Source organism: Manacus vitellinus, unplaced genomic scaffold, assembly GCF_001715985.3.
Source record: "Manacus vitellinus isolate BGI_N305 unplaced genomic scaffold, ASM171598v3 scaffold_75_pilon, whole genome shotgun sequence".
Classification (NCBI taxonomy): Eukaryota; Metazoa; Chordata; class Aves; order Passeriformes; family Pipridae; genus Manacus; species Manacus vitellinus.
Window position 1 is genome coordinate 864,995 of NW_021940789.1, and position 9,092 is coordinate 874,086.

The 9,092-nt window shown below is 50.2% G+C and overlaps 1 protein-coding gene across 1 annotated transcript in view; it reads left to right on the top strand.

Moving 5' to 3' along the window:
* Positions 1-9,092, top strand: part of HIVEP3 (human immunodeficiency virus type I enhancer binding protein 3) — a 297,766-nt gene that overhangs the window by 53,854 nt on the left and 234,820 nt on the right. The window lies entirely within an intron of this gene.

Here is a 9,092-nt window from a genome sequence, read left to right on the forward strand (position 1 = left end):
CCCCCTGAGCCTCCTTTTCTCCAGGCTGAGCCTCCCCAGCTCCCTCAGCTGCTCCTGCTGCTCCAGCCCCTTCCCAGCTCCCTTCCCTTCCCTGGACACGCTCCAGCCCCTCCGTGTCCTTCTTGCCATGAGGTGCCCAAAACTGCTCCCAGGACTGGAGGTGCCCAGCAGTGCCAGCACAGAGGGACAGTCACTGCCCTGCTCCTGCTGCCACACTATTTTTGACCCAATCCAGAATGCCAGTGACCTCCTTGCCCCCCTGGGCACACCTGGGCTCATGTTCAGCCACTCCAGACCAGCCCCCCCCGGTCCTTTTCCAGCTTTCCAGCTGCTCAGCCCCAGCCTGGAGCTGCAGGGGGTTGTGGTGACCCAAGGGCAGGGCCAGGTATGTTTGGGTACCAAGCAACCCCCCATTCCTCTGAGCCCCACGTGGGAGCTGTGGAAGAGCAGTGAAAACCCCAAAATCTCAGCATGGGTGAGCAGTGAAGGAGCCTTTCAGCTGAGCTTGTAAATCAAGCCATGAAAACATTGGAGCACAGGAGGGTTGGGACAGACAGAATGGGAAATCCATGCTGTGGGGTTTTTTTTTGCCATAAGGAGGGATCAGGGCATTGCAGAGCTGGGAGACTCTCAGGAGCATCCCTTGGTTCAGGGGGAGGTGGAGGACGTGGTGGGAGGTGAGCAGAGAAGTGTAAGACACAGGTGTGGGAGGAGGGGGGGGCTTCATCCTCTCTGCTCTTCACACAATCACTTCTTGCAAGCCAAGAGCAAATTTATGCAAAATTTGAGAACTTTTGACAGAGATTTATGACACTTCTTTGTGCTGTTTCTCAAAGTATTTCATGGTTGGAAGCTATGGAAGAGCTGAAATTAAAATAATGAAGTTCCCTGGAGGGAGTAAATCATGGCAGGGTAAGGAATGCAGACCTGGCCACTGGGCTTTTACAGAAATTACTGTTAAATATACGAATACTGAACTGGCCTTTAGCCTCTCATGTTGGGGACTGTGTTTTCTGGGGTTGAGGGGGATAAGCAGAAGGGTGAGAGCTCTGGATTTGAGCAGTAAAAAGGGAAGATGAGAGCGGGGTGTTCACCTGCCTTAGTTTTCCTAATTAACTCCTGGCTAATGAAAGGAGAAGAACAATTTGAATTTCTCAGTGTAAGCAGGAGGTCCTGGCTGCTCCAAGGCAGGAATCAAGAGCCTGGTGGTTGTGATCCCCTGGAGATTGCAGTGCTGGCCTGGAGGATTAGGTTTGGCTTTGGGGAAATCTGGAGCAAAGCCAAGGAAAACTGCACATTGCCTTAAACCAGAGCTCAGAAAAGAGTCTGTGTCTCTTGCAAGCACGTGGTGTCACTGGAGTTGTGGGCAGCTTGAGACATGGAGGTCAGGAGCATTATTTCAGAGCTGGGAAGGGGTTACCCAGCCCCCCCTTTGGCACCCAGTAAAACACCCTCAGTGTTTAAAGGAAAAATAAAAAGTATCAGTTTGCAAAACTTCAAGTTTTTTTTTTTTTTCATCTTTGACTTCATTGAAATGCTTGACTGCTCTGAAATTTTTATAAATCCTGAGTATCACCAGAGGCTTCCCAGGTTTCCAATCAAATAACCTGATAAATATTTGCTACCTATTCAAAGCAGCAGAGATCCCTTGGGCTGGGGGAAAGGCTGTGCCAGGGGTGGGGAGAGAACTCTGCAGAGCTGCTGCTCATGATGAGAGCAGAGTTTCCTCTTCATCTGTTGGATGCTGGAAAAGGGATCTGTGGAAGGTCCTTCTGGTTTGTGACCAGGACTCTCCCACCCTCCTGCAGAACAGGGCTCAGGGGGCCCAGGTGGCTTTGGGGTTAGTTCTGTGTGGTTTTGCCAAACAGAGGCTGATGCTCCAGGAGAGCCAATGCCTGTTGCACAAGCACAAGGCTCAAAACCTGCCCTGATTCTTTGATTAAGCATCTTTTTCTATTTTATCATAGAACTGTCCCCACAGGACTGCGAGAAAAAGCTGCAATTGCTGCAAAGGGTTTTGTTTTATAACTTTTATAACTGTGTTTTATACTTCGGTTTAGAACTTTCTCGTGTTCAGAATGTTGATTAAAGTGTCCATTCCCGTTTGTAAATTAACCATTTATTAATTCACTCTGGAGGATTTGAGCATCTGATGCCATCAGCTGTGCCAAGGGGCTGCTGTCTCTCACAGGAGCTGCCAGTCTAGGACATAAGGTCGAGGAGTCTGTGGCAGTGCCAGGATTTATCAGGCAAAATTAGCAACTTGTTTTCACAGCCTGGACAAGATCAATCTCTTTTCTTCTTTCTCCTCTTTTCCCCTTTGCCTTTCCCTTCCTTTCCTTTCTCTTATTCCAGAAGTGCCTCCTTCCCTGCTGGAGAATGAGCAATCCCTGTGGAAAGGGTTTTTGGATTAGCACAAGCCTCCAAAATGTGAGGGGAGTGGGTTTTGTGGGACAGAGGCAGTTGAAGGGTTTCTGGAGAGGGGCAGGATGGACCCTGCAAGGAAAACTGTCCAACAGCTCAGCCCCAAACCCCACAGCCCTGAGCAGGACACGGTGGCTGAGGGAGCCTGGCCCATGAATGACTCCTACTGAAGAGAGCTGATGGATTTACTGTCAGGGAATGAATAAGTTTTATGGAAAACTGTGTCACAATGCACCTCTTGAGATGCTTTACCCTGATCCCACAAATCCATGGCAGATCCATGGGCTGGGGCTGTGGAGCTGTTACTCTGCCACCCTTCCCTTCCTCTGCATTTCCCTGGGGTTATTTTAGTTTGTCTCATTTCTTTCACCTTTTTTTTTTTGTTTTTAAATTTCTTTCCTCCTTTCCTCACAATGGAAAATTGAATCCTGAGCTGCAAAGGCCCTGGCAAATGGAGGCTCCAGGAGGGTTCAGGTTTTCTCCCTCTGCTGCTCGAAGAAGTTAAAATATAATGAGCAAAGGGTGAATTATGTCTGTGGGGGTTCAGTGTTCAAAACTGACAGCTTTGACTGTCTGAAGGCTTCTACATTCTGCAAGTTACTCCTGATTTTCCAGTTTTTTCTGGCCATGGGCTCAGTTTTCCCACTGTGCTGTTCATCCCCTCCTGTTGTGAAGGCTGGCCCGGGGCAGCCTGGTGTGAAATGAGAGCTGCACAAACGCCCTCCCAGCCAGGGAGGTGACTCCTGTCCCAGGGCTGCCCATCCATCCTTTCCAGCCAGCATTTGAAGCTGTCCCAGGGCCATTCCCTGCTGGCCAGGGCTGTCCCATGCTCTGGGATGCAGCTCAGCAGCTGGAACGATTCACCAGCTGGAACTCTCCTCGTGGTGGAGGGTGAGAGATTTAAAGGCTGTTTAAAGATTTGTCTCCTACTGAAGTTAATCCAGAAGAACAAACCACCCCCAGGCTGAGGAAAGCTCCAGTGCTGTGTTTGCAGCCCAGACTGGAGGGGAAGCATCTCATTCCCTGCTCCAGGAAGGGCAGTTTTGGCTCCCACAAGCTGTCACCTGCTGGGGGCTGGTGGCCAGCTGCTGGGAAAGGCACTGGGGTTGTCCCCTTCCAGTGGGGAACAGCCACAGACATTAATCCATGACTCCCATGCACCTCTGGAGCAGCCACAAACATTATTCCATGATTTCCATGCATCTCTGGAGCAGCCACAAGTGTTGCTTCAGGATTCCCATGCTTCTCTGGAGCAGCCACAAATGTTGCTCCATGATTTCCAATATTTCTGGAGCAGCCATAAACGTTGCTCCATGATTCCCAGAATTTCTGGAGCAGCCACAGACATTATTCCATGATTTCCATGCTTCTCTGGACCAGCCACAAACATTGCTCCCTGACTTCCAGCATTTCTAGACCAGCCACAAACATTGCTCCATGATTTCCAGCATTTCTGGACCAGCCACAAATGTTGCTCCATGATTTCTGTGCAGTCAGAAATGCAGGGAATGAGCAGTTCCCAGGAATAACCCCCCTCCTCTCATGTCCCACAGGCTGGGGCTGTGTGTCCCCAGGGTGAGGACATGGGGACACCTTTTTATCCCCCATCCTGTGCCTCAGGAAGTCCCTGGCTTCTGCCACATGGGATGCTTTTCCAGTGGGTTTGGAGAGGTGTTTCCTGCTTATCCCCCTCTCCCACCTGTTCCTGTTCCTTTCAAAAGCAACCCCTGGACTCGTTAAGTGACCTGTGTTAATTCACAGTGGCACCAGAAAGACAAATGGTCCCTTTAAGAGCTAAAATCTCTTTCTTTGCCCTCCTCTGACAGGGTTTCAACCCCCCTGTGCCCAAACTGGTCCTGTGTGTCAGCCCCATCCAGCTCCATCCATCTCTCCCCTCCTTTGAAACCAAATCCTGCATCTATTTCCTCCTTTTCCACTGAATTATTTGTCAGTTTTTACTACTGTCCTTCCCTCATTGTTTTTGTTTATCCATCTGTCTGCTGTTTTGGAGAAGCCGAGCTGGTTTTAATTAATGGGAATTGTTGCTGTGTTTGCTGCTCAGCACTCTATTTCTCTTTATTCCTTCAGAAATTGGGGGTTATTTCTTCTGTTAGTTTTCCATTTTGAGCTGGTCTTTTCCAGCACAAACCCCACTCCGTTTAAAGCAGTTTTTTTGGGTTAAACACTGAACTCCTACAGACCTAATTCACCCAGTTTTGCCCTGTATTTTAATTTCTTTGAGTAGCAGAGGGAGAAAACCTGAACCCTCTGGAGCCTACATTTGCCAGGGGCCTCTGTACCTGCAGATTTTAATTAAATACCAACCCCAAGGAGCCCTGGCACAGCAGCAGCACCATCAGCCACTGCTGGGGGTCCCAGAGGCACCTGGGGAAAGCATCCAACCAAAGCTTCACCTTCCAGCTGGGAATGACACCGGGAGCAGGACAAGGAGCTTTGGGCTGGATTAAACCCCACAACTGGTGATTATATCTGGTTTTAAGGTGATTTCCAGGCAGCATCTCTTTCCCAGGCCCCAGGAGAGCCCCGAGCCCACGTGAAGGGTGGCAGGGACAGATCCAGGGCACGGTGAAGGCGACTGGGACAGAGAGCAGGAAACTCTGGGGGTTTGCACTGAACCAGCAGCAATCCCTGGGTTTGGGGCCTTTAGATTTTGCCTGGAGAGCTGCTGGCACCAGCTGGATGCTCTTCATCCCTCCCATGGGCATGGTTGGAACTCAGGGCCCCCTGGCTGGACACCTGCCCTGGGTCTGTCCCTGCCACCCTTCACGTGGGCTCAGGGCTCTCTTGGGGCCTGGGGAAGCTGCTGTCTGGAAATCACATTAAAACCAGATATAATCACCAGTTGTGGGGTTTAATCCAGCCCAAAGCTCCTTGTCTTACACCCAGTGTCATTCCCCAGGTGGAAGGTGAAGACTTCAGCCACAAGTAGAGTAAAAATAAAGAAATGGTTGGACATTGGGAAGTTCTTCACAGAGAGGGATCAGACCTTGGAAGGGGCTGCCCAGGGAGGGGGTGGGGGTCACCGTCCCTGGGGGTGTTTAAGGACAGACTGGACTCAGTGCCATGGGCTGGGTGACAAGGTGGGGTTGGGTCACAGGTTGGCCCTGATGATCTCAGAGTGTTTTCCAACCCAGTTGATTCTGTGATTCTGTATCTTAAAACCAGATATAATCACCAGTTGTGGGGTTTAATCCAACCCAAAGCTCCTTGTCCTGCTCCTGGTGTCATTCCCAGCTGGAAGGTGAAGCTTTGGTTGGATGGTTTCCCCAGGTGCCTCTGGGACCCCCAGCAGTGGCTGATGGTGCTGCTGCTGTGCCAGGGCTCGTTGGGGCTGGTATTTAATTAAAATCTGCAGGTACAGAGGCCCCTGGCAAATGTAGGCTCCAGGGGGTTCAGGTTTTCTCCCTCTACTACTCAAAGAAATTAAAATTAATGGCAGGAAAGGGTGAATTAGGTCTGTAGGGGTTCAGTGTTCAAAACTGGCAGCTTTGACTGTCTGGAGGCTTCAGACAGTGCTGTGGGTGCCCTCCTGTCCCAAAGCCCCGAGCTGAAGGTGCCCAGCTCAGCCAGACCAGCCCCAGGCTGGGAACCAGATCCATCACCCAAGTGGCAACTGGCCTCGGATTTTTCTCCTCCTGTCCAGGCTCTGACTCATTAGTTTCCACACTTACTGGAAGCCCAGCTTATTATTGCAACATTTCATCAAATCAGAAGCCAAACCAAAATATTGACACGAGAAAATGTTGGGTTTAGGGCTCTGTACTGGCTGCATCTTCACCCAAACGCTTCCTGGATCTTTCTGTATCCTCATTTGTTTCCATCATCCCTTGTCTCTCCTTGCCTTGGCTCCTGCATGGAGGTGGGAATTCTGCTGTCCTGCACTTTCTTTGGAGCATCCTTTAGCAGTGACAGCTCTGGTGTCTCAGTCAAAGAGAACAGCAGCAGCACCTTGCAGGGGTGAGCCCTGTGCTCCCAGGGAACTGGGGCATTGCTGCTGGGGGCTCTGGGAAATGTGCTGCTCCACGTTCATTCTCCTGCTCATTGCTGGCCTCTCCTTTTGCATTCGAGTCAGATTTCTGCACGAGGAGCTGCAGACTTGGCAGAGGTTTGTTTTTTTAAGGAGAGGTAATTGTGCTCAGCTCTGTCTCCTGCAGCCCTTCTGTTTGCCTGCCTAATTTAATCTGCTCGTCTCTGGCCAGCTAATTGGGGACAGGAACAGATTGTGGCTCCAGGAGTTGTGGTGTGTCTTGAACTCCCCCTCTGTGGATCCAGAGCCCCTGGCTCGTTCCTGGCACTGCAGAGGTCTGGGTTCTGCTGTGGCACCTGGGCACGAGGCGGGCACAGGATGCAAGGCTGGGATGGGGCAGGGCCAGAAGGGAAGGAGGGACCTTCAAAGTGCTAAAGCAGATCCCAAACCTGTTGGAGACACCTGGGCAGGATTTGGGACTTTTTGCAGTGCTAGGACAAGGGGGGAAAAGGGTGGATTTAGGTTGGATGTTAGGGAAGAAATCTTTCCTTGTGTGGATGGGGAGGCCCCGGGGAACTGTGGCTGCCCCATCCCTGGAAGTGTCCAAGGCCAGGTTGGAGCACCCTGGGCTGGTGGAAGGTGTCCCTGCCCATGGCAGGGGGTGGCACTGGATGAGCATCAAGGTCCCTTCCAACCCAAACCATTTTAAAATTCAGACTCCTGAATCCAGGGTGAACCCCAGGGCTGCTCCTGCTTGCACAAATTGTACAAACTAAAGGAAAGAAACTCTGGGCTGTGGCTCTGCAGGAATTCCCAGTGATCCATAGGGAAGGGCCTCTAGGATGGTTATGATGTGACTCCAGCCAGGACTGATGCCTGGATGGTTCATGGATTGCAGGTGAACTGACTCTGTGCTGGTGGAGAGGGGACAGACAAGGGCACAACTGAAGGACTGGGCACTGAAAGGACAAGTTTGGGATCACTGAAACCCAAAGTTATAAGTGACTTAAGCTCAGGTTGGGGTGAGCCCACCAAGGTGCAGCTGTACCTGGGCCCTTGGGATCAATTTGCTCCATGGAAAGGGGGGGCTTTTCCATCAGATTTAAGCTGGAGAGAGATCTCAAGAAGAGATTTTTTACTGTTTGTTTCTGGATCACTTCACCCCTCTGACCCTAAGAGCTGCCAGGGGATGATTTTCAGGGGACTTGTGGCAGGAATGTTTGAAGCCCATATTCCCTTTCATCATCTCTGCACAGTGAAGCTGCACCCTGAGTGTTAGATTGGACTTTTTTGCTGTTGATATTCTTCCCAACATCCCCTGTCCTTTGGATCCTGGCCTGTCCCATGGCATTGAAATGGCACTGGCCTCAGTGCCAGCCATCCTGAGGAGTGAGGGCTCAGGGGAGGCAATCAAGACCTCACTCAGGGCTACCTGACTGAATAAATACCATTTGAGGGGGAAAATGTCAAATCAGAGCCTTGTCTTCACTGTAAGTTCAGTGATCTGCTTCTGTTTCAAGCTTTAAAGAGTTTTAGGAAAAACTGTGCTGAAAGAAGTTCCATAAGTGGTTTTTCCTGTTGAAATCATGCTCAAATTTATGTCAGCCAGGTGTATTTTGGATCAGTGTTTCCTATTCTGTGCATACAAAGATTTTAAGTGGGTTACCCTAAATAAAATTCTTACATCTGTGATGTACTTTGCTTCTGCAATGGCAACAAATTCCATCTGTAGGAGCTGGAGCTGCTCCTTTGTGCTCTCAACAGAGCTGTTACGGGGTTTAGGTTGGATTTTGGGGAAAAATTCCTCATGGAAAGGGTTGTCAGACATTGGAATGGGCTGCCCAGGGCAGTGGTGGAGCTCCCATCCCTGGAGGAGCTCAAAAAACCTGTGGAGGTGGCACTTGGGGCCAGGGTTTAGTGGTGGTGCTGCTTGGTTGGACTTGGTGATTTTAGAGAGCTTTTCCAGCCTTAATGACTCTGGGATTATAGGAATTTCTGGGATTCTAAGAATTTCAAGCATTTTTTGGTGCCTCAGGGTGAAGGGATCGAGACCTGACCGAGGGATCTGTTTGGGAAGGAGGAATTTTTGGGGCAGAGCAAGAAGCCCAGTTTGGATGTGGAGGGAGGTCCCAGCCCCTGCCCCGGCAGGAGAAGCCCTTCATCCTGTAAATCTGGATTAGTCACCTCTGGTTCAGAAGCAGAGAAATGCAAACAGCTCAGAAGTGTTTTCACAGTCACTCCTTGGAGGGAAAGCCTGCTCTTGGAAACAAGTTTCCAGTTTGTGCCGGAGAGGGGATTAAGACTCTCCAAGCTGGGAAATTTTCCTTTCCAAGATGTTCATTCACTCTGGCACCATTTTTATTATCGTGAAAATTCGGTGTAAACCAGTTTTTTTAGAAGAATTGAGAGGTCTCCACATGCCAGGAGAAGCCTGAACTCAGGAGCATTTTTCTTGGAGACTCCCGTTTCCTGAGAGCATTTCACACACTGCCCTCCCCACCTCTGCCCTTTCTGCTGAATAACCACATTTACCCCGATAAAGCTGGGTGGTTTTTGAGGTTTTTCTGGTTAACTGGACTCCTGAAATCCCTCTCCACAGTGCTTTTTAAATGGGAAAATTCACTTACATGAAGAACCTATTTATGATTAATTTTTAGCGACTTGTTGGGGTGATCTTCAC